The sequence below is a fragment of the Adiantum capillus-veneris genome, chromosome 18, assembly GCF_014529385.1.
Source record: "Adiantum capillus-veneris isolate H3 chromosome 18, ASM1452938v2, whole genome shotgun sequence".
In the NCBI taxonomy this organism is placed as follows: domain Eukaryota; kingdom Viridiplantae; phylum Streptophyta; class Polypodiopsida; order Polypodiales; family Pteridaceae; genus Adiantum; species Adiantum capillus-veneris.
The window spans coordinates 43,890,039-43,897,908 of record NC_140948.1 but is presented as its reverse complement, the minus strand read 5'-3'; positions in this window follow the sequence as shown (position 1 = coordinate 43,897,908).

Below are 7,870 nucleotides of genomic sequence, written 5' to 3'. Positions count from 1 at the left end.
GGAAAGCTAGAAAAGCACGCATGAAGTTGAGAAAAGAACATGAAGACGCTATTCTAGCTGAGGAACTAAAGCGAACTAAAGATAGATTAGAAAAACTTGAGAGTCAAAACGGGAAACGAGAGATGAGCCCGGAAAGAACGAAACAAAAGAGTATCAAAGAAACAACGAGCTTAAGCTCAGGGGGATCAATGCTAGTCGACAAAGTACACGAACCATTGGACGCACTGATGAGAGCTTACGAAGCTAGGTTAAAGAACAACCAAACACAAGAACAGAGGTGGATGACATACCCAAACGCGGAATTGGAAAAGCAGAGACTTGAAATGTGCCAGAGAATGATCGAGACTGCACAAGCCTTATTAGAACCACCAAGAGAAACAATGAATTGTGGAACGGAAAACCCAATTCAGCAAGAGACTATCATTTCACGGGTAGCTGAAAAGACTCCCAGTGCACAAAAGCCTAAAAATACACACAAGGATGACCCATAGTATTGAACACAACCGATCAGGAGATAGAGAGTTTTCATCCAGTCATACAGAGGATTTACGGAAGAGATGAGGATTACAATGAATTTTGGAAACAAGTGAGAGAGGCAAACTTTGCAAACGAGCTAAGTTGCCAAGCTAATCAGACAAATTGGGAAAAGGACATCAGGAATCCTCCCATAGTGGAATTTGAGGCAGGATCTCAAGTGGACTTGGATCTGCAATCTTACTGGGGAGATAGGGGCTTTGTTAGAACAATGGAGAGCAAACCTCATTCACTGAATACCTTACCTTCATACTTAGGAGAGTATGAAGCAAAATCCGAGATTAGAGCACTTCCCTCACGAAGAATCTCATCAGAAAAAGTCATGGAGTCGCAAGGATTGATAGAGATCTTGTCAACACCACTGACATGCACTATCACTCTAGCTGAGCTTTTGAGGCTAAGACCACATATGTGGACCACTGTAGGAAAATGCTTGGAGAAATTTGGGATAAAAGACCCAACATCGAGACTGAAAGAGGGTATACAAGAGCTGAGCAAACCACAAAAGAACGCTAAGCTTGTACCCTTAAACAAGGTCGAAGAGTATTGCGAAGGTGAAGAGGGGAATACAACCTTACCAGTTGAATTCCAAGGAGTGAACACGATGGCAATACTAGACAGCGGAGCTGGGGTAGCCATTGCTACAAAAGAAATCTGGAAAAAATGGGGGAAACCAGTAATAAGGAAGACTAAGTTGAAACTCCAATTAGCAGATGGACACATGGAGAAACCTATGGGGTTATTAGAGAAAGTCGTAGTAACTTCTTGCGGCATTGAATATGAACATACTTTTGCTATTGTCGATTTTGGCAAGGAGAATAACTATGATATCATACTGGGAAGACCATTTATGAGACAATTGAAAATGGTCCAGGATTGGGGCTACGATCACATATACCTGAGAAATATGGAAACCACTACACATGTGAACCTGAGAGACCATAGCTACAAAGATGTGAACCGAACACCGGTAGAGGAGTTTGATTCAGCTACTTTGGCGGGATCTGAATTTCCAGCTTGGTTAGGTAAGCCCAAGGAGTTATGGATGTGTGGAGCCTCGAAATGTGGAAGTCTGAGGCGAGAAGAATATGTTTTAGAAAGGGCTATCGAAGACGAAACTTATATAGGAGAACCCTTTCCAGAGGACACGCTTGAACCATTAGAATGGACACACATTCTAGCAACCCTAGATATTTGTGCGATTCCGGATGGTCCCACAACGAAATTTTGCGACAAGGACGGGTACGACATGGTTCCGTACTTCATGCTGAGAACTACACTCGAAAAAGAAACTGAAAAGAACGATACACTGGAAAAGGAAGATGAAGAAGAGGTGTTTCACGACATTCCCGATCATCCAGAGTGGGGAAATGAAGCAGACAACAAGTCAACGGACAATTCAAGCAGAAACGAAGAAACTATAATGGATGTCCGATTTTATGATTTTCCGAACCAAACTAAACAACGCCAGAAACGCTATAGAGCAAAGAGAAAAACAAAGGGGGTTAGAACCAATCCGATGCCTAGAATAAGAGGAAAAAATCAATTCCTAATGCTAGTAAAGGCGGAAGATTGTGTTAAGGACAAGATTTCTGGAAGAATGAGAGGCAATGAGCAAAAGAGCTTACGAAAAGACAAAAGAAGCTCAAGAAATCAAGTTCAAAGGAATGAAACGAAAACTGAAACAGAAAAATCAGAAAAGAACAAGCGCAACAGAGAACACACGGAGTCCAAGTTAGAACGTAGAAACAAGTACAGAGAGCTCAAGAAAACTCTGAAAGAAGTTTGGACGACAGAAATTGAGAGTGGAGAGGACGAAAACGCCAAAATCAAGGAAAACATGGATGTTCCCTCTCACTACAGGAAATTCACAATAGAGGATAGGAAGCTGGTATTAACCCAACCTATTCGAGAGAGAGGGGAGAACGAATCTTATGACGGACCGGAGGATGCAAAAAAAGTTGATTTAGCAGCTCCAAGTGAGACACCTAGACCGGTGTACATAGCCACAGATTTGTCTCTATGCGAGGAAGAGAGACTTTTGAGTCTTCTCAGAGAGTACAGGGATGTGTTTGCATGGTCTTATAAGGACTTAAAGGGAGTTGACCCATCAATATGCCAACACACAATCCCACTAAAACAAGACGCAAAGCCTAGCAGACAGAGACCATACACATATAATGATACGTTTGCTAAGCGAATCAAAGAAGAGATAGATAAGCTAATGGAAGCTGAATTCATATACGAGATTGAACACACCGCACTACAAGAGGTTGTGTACTCTTGTGACGCTGTTAGCGACGGAAATACACTGGGTTTTTATAACCCCCGGCGTCGCTAAGAGCGTCGCTACGAGAGCATCGCTAAGAGCGTCGCTACGAGCGTCGCTACGAGAGCGTCGCTATCTGCGTCGCTATATGCGTCGCTATGAGCGTCGCTATATAGCGACGCCTATAGCGACGTTTACACAGAAGACTATAGCGACGCTCATAGCGACGCTACAGAGCCATAAATAGCGACGCTTATAGCGACGCCCGAGAGAATTTTTTTTTGGTGGCAGGACATTTAATGCCCTGCCACCCATCAACCATATTGTACTTGATTCACTTTTTAAAAAAAGTGCAAAGGTAGATAATAGACCCAAAATAGTCACCCACAAGACGCATTGTTTGCAAAATTGACAATTGTACACATCATAGGCAAAATGAATTGATTGGCAAATGTAATAATGACAATTGTACAACATCATAGGCATAAAGAATTGATTGGCAAAAGGAAGTGCGGTGACAAATGTAATAATATACATGGTTCAAAAAGACGTATAAAATCCGTCTCATGATACATAAGCTATGAGAAACCCTAAACTAATGCTATCTAGCTACGGCTAAACTGACGTCGTCTAGTCAGACGTCTCATCGCGTCCAAGCGGCGTATCTGTCGAATTCTGCAAAAAAAGACAATAAAACAGCTTTCAGTAAGTATAAACATATAACGACATTTATAAAACAATACAAACAATAAAAAAGAGTAAACCCTAATACTAACCATGCCGCCGCGAGAACTGAGAATGTCCATCAGGGCGTTTAAGCCCTTCCTGCCTGCGTACTCGCGCTCGTACGGTGTGGGATCACGTCCTGTCATCGACCACTGTCAAAACATACAAAGATTTCATTATGTTAGAACTAAAAAACTCATAAACCCTAAACTATCGAACATGCATAAAGAGCAATGTGAAAACACTTACAAAATCTGCCTCAAATGATGCCCATCCACCGCTCCCCAAGTGGTGCGAGCTCCCTGCCTCTACTCGCGCTCTGGCTGCATCCTTTTGTTGCTTCCACTTGTCGGGATTCTCGCGCGCTGCTTTCTTCGCATTCTTCCAATCTTCTTTGGCCAGCCAATCTGGCCTGTTCCACCCATTCTTGATTGCTTTTTGCACTTCGGAACGCTTGTGTTTGCAGTATTCGCGCATTCGAATCTTCATCAGATCTTCATTGAAGCGCTAATCCCGTGTTGGAACGGGAAACTCATCATGAAGTATGCTGATGACTCTGTTTTTTAAATCACTTGGTACTTCACTCCATTTGTTTAGTATGTAGTGTCTAAACAGCTGAGAGCAAAGACCACGCATGCGCGAGATCACCTTCTTGCCGTCATCATCCATGATGATGCCGCCACTGATGTCGACGGAGTAAGGCAAGCCCTCTGGCCGGTGACGCGTGAACCTGGGTGTCCCCGCAGGGGTCTCTAGCGGCGTGTCGATGGGGGTACGGACGTCAGGTGTCTCCACCGGCGTCTGGGCCCCGAAGCGAGGAGTGTCGAGTGGGGTGGCTCCTGGCGGAGTAGGTAGAGGTGTGTAGCTTCTAGGAACAGTCAGCCGTGCAAAACCTGGCGTAGATGGCGATGTTGTGGCTGGTGTGGGGGCGGGCAAAGAAGGGGAGGGTAAAGAGCCTCGTCGAACACGAGGCGGTGTGGAGGCATCGGTGGTGGAATCCCCACAACAACTGCCACCGCCACCACTAGAGCGCCGGTGTCTAGATGAGTGTGAAGCTCGTCTCCTCGACGCCGAAGCTTCGGAGCGCGCTGAATGCTCCGAAAGAGAGGGAGATGCGGATGGAGTAGGAACGCGCGATGATGCGCCAGAGCGATGACGCTCCACGTACCACTGTCTCTGCTGCGGTGACAAAGAAGAAAGAAACTCCTCATCATCCATACCTGCATTAAACACACGAATATTTAAACTTAATATTGAATGAATAGAGTAGACAATGATGCAAAGACCATTAAATACAATGACGTAATGACGCAGATAAATACAATGACGCAATGAATCGAGTGATAGAAGAGGCAAGTCGAAAACTCAGAATTTTCAATCAAAAGATGTGAGTGCGAGTAGAAAAGAGCGTTATACACCATGGAAGGTACTTAGAGAGCCAGAGCTTTTACAACACGGAGCAAAATTGTTCAAATACAATATTTGTGGCTTTAAGAGATCTCTCTCTCATCCTCGCATAACTCAGCATAACTTCCTATATCTATATAGAGCTCTCCGTTTAAACACATATCCTCTGTTTCATTTTGTAGCTCCTCTGCATGCACCCCATATAGAGTAGTAGCATCTTGATGCTCGTCTGGCACCACCGCAGCGGCTTCTGATTGAGCATCTTCTCTGATCTCCTCCATTGATGTCGTTGTGATTGGCACATGGTAGCCTTCATACGTCCTTGCACTACGAGGGGCTACCTCTATGACGTACCACCAGTTTGATGTAGACTTTGTAGGATGAAATATTACCTGCCAGAGCCACATAACTTACATGAGAGCTTTCAAGCACATAACTTGTAAAAGGGGGATGTTAACTATTTACATACTTACTTGTTCACAATGCTCGGGTAGTATGAAAGTGTCTCTTAGGTCAGTCCATTTCTTAGTAGAATCCACCTCAAGAAAACCAGACTCTCCTCTACGCACAGTAGCGTTGCGACCCTCCATGATTATCTTGAACCATTGCACGTCGAACAAGTCGACAAAAAATCCTCTGTAATCGATCCTCAAAATCTCTTGCAGCGTGCCGAAGTAAGTGAGTTCCGCCACCACAGGATCTGCATCAGAGGAACGTCGTCGACTAGACTGTTCAAATTTTGCCATGATTCCACAATCTTGAGTAAAACGCTTTTTGTCGATTCGTTCCACCCTAAAATGTCAACCTTTACACCATGCTGCTGTGTATGACTTATACTACAACGAACAAAGGTTATGAGTGGCCGTTCAAACGTTTATAAATAAAGTCACTTGCTAGTCGTACATTGCAAACTTACCTTGGTCGCGCAACCCCGAGAGTACTCCCACTCTTCTTCAGTCACTTCGTCACCGCATTGTTGTGCGCTTTTCAATTGGTTGTGCAACCATCTTAAGCTCATGAAGGTTGGTAGGCTCTCCAGAACCGCTGGATAGTGCATCGGTGGTCGTCTTCCCCGTCTCCACTCGATTCGTGTCCTTTGTCGCTCTTGCTTTGCATCCTCATATTGTGAAATCCACTTTTGCATCACTGGATTGTGAAGCATGCAAAATCGGTTGATTTTAGCCTCTAGATCTTCCATCATCTTCTTCTCAACACCGAGATTGCACATGACAATCCCAGATATGCGCTCATCATCTATGGTTCGCCATAGCGTGTCCCGGGATTTATCAAATCCGTCTAGCCACTCTCCAATGTACACTAGGGACTCTGATACCAACCAACCTTCTGCCATGCTACCCTCCGGACGTGCCTTTTGACGCACATATCCCTTAAGCGTTTTCATGAAACGCTCTAAGAAGAACATCCATCTGGAATGAACTGTGCCAGCTATTTCCACCTCATCAACTATGTGAACAAGAAGATGCACCTGAATGGTTAGCATTGTAGTAGGAAAATGTTTCTCAAACATGCACACAAGCTCCGCAGCATTTAGTTTGGCGAATGGTATGGAGTCTACGTTGATCTCCTTTTGTGAGATCCATTGCACCAGCTTTGCAAGTTTGTAGATTGTGTTACGGATGTCGAGAGACAAACATCCCTCAATGGCAACCGGTAAAATAAACTGTAAAGTATGTGCAGCAATGATATTAAAGTCCACATTTTATGCAATGATATTAAAGTCCACTATGAACGTACCTGACACATTTTATGCCAATCGTGTGACTTCAAACCGGTAAGCTTTCCTTCTTTAGTAAAACACGTTCGGAGCGAGTGCATTACGCCAGTGGGGGTCCGCAAAGATCGAATGGTCTCTTTTACTTTGCGTTCTTGGGCTCCTGTGAAAATCCATGGTGCTTTAGGGAGTTTTATCGATCCATCAGACGCTGTTTGCGGCCAATATTGCTCCATACGATCCACATTTCTAAGGTCAACTCTGGCTCCCAAAGTATCTTTCTTGCCGGTCAAATGGTCCCATAGTAGATTACCCACATTCTTGAATATGTGCATTGGATCGAGCAAGTGATTGATCATGAGTCGGGGCCAGTATGGTAACTCGTACCATAGAGATAGTCTCTTCATCCCTGGAGGCAATCTGTCATCGCACATCTCCTTCTGCTCTAACCATGCTTGTGCAGACATCCTTGGTGGCTCTCTTCCCAAAAAGCCGTCGCGTAACACATGATTCTCTGGAAGATACGCTTGATGACCTTCGTAGATTTTCTTCTTCAGTGAGGGTGCCCTACGTGCATTCAGTCTAGGTCCACATGTGACACATGCTCTGTATCCGCTTGTTTGAAGCCCTGCATGTATACACATGATAATAGATCAACTATGGGAAAAAACAAGGTTTACAGTGTCTGAGTGAGGAGTGTCAATAGATCACCTGAGCATTCTGTTAGCCCGGGATAGTCATGCATGGTCCACATTAGAATGCCTCTGATCAAAGCATTCCGTCGTCCTGTGTGTCGGCTCATATCCACCACCTCTATGCCAATCCACAATTGTTGTAGCTCTTCCAATAGTGGACGAAGATACACATCCATATTCCCCACTTTATATCGCCCTGGCACAATCAAGCTTAGCCATAGGTGCCCCTTCTTCGTAGTCAACCACAGGGGAATGTTGTAGTTGACGATGACAACGGGCCATACACTGTAAGATGTTGATCTTTGACCAAATGGATTTACGCCATCCATAGCCAGGCCTAAGCGCAAATTTCGAGCTTCCCTGGCAAAATCCGACCATGTTCCATCTATATGTTTCCACGCTACGCAATCTGCAGGAATTCGTAGCACACCATCCGAAGATTTATTCTCCTCATGCCATGATGATAGGGCGGCCATGGACTTACATTCGAAGAAATGCTTGATGCGA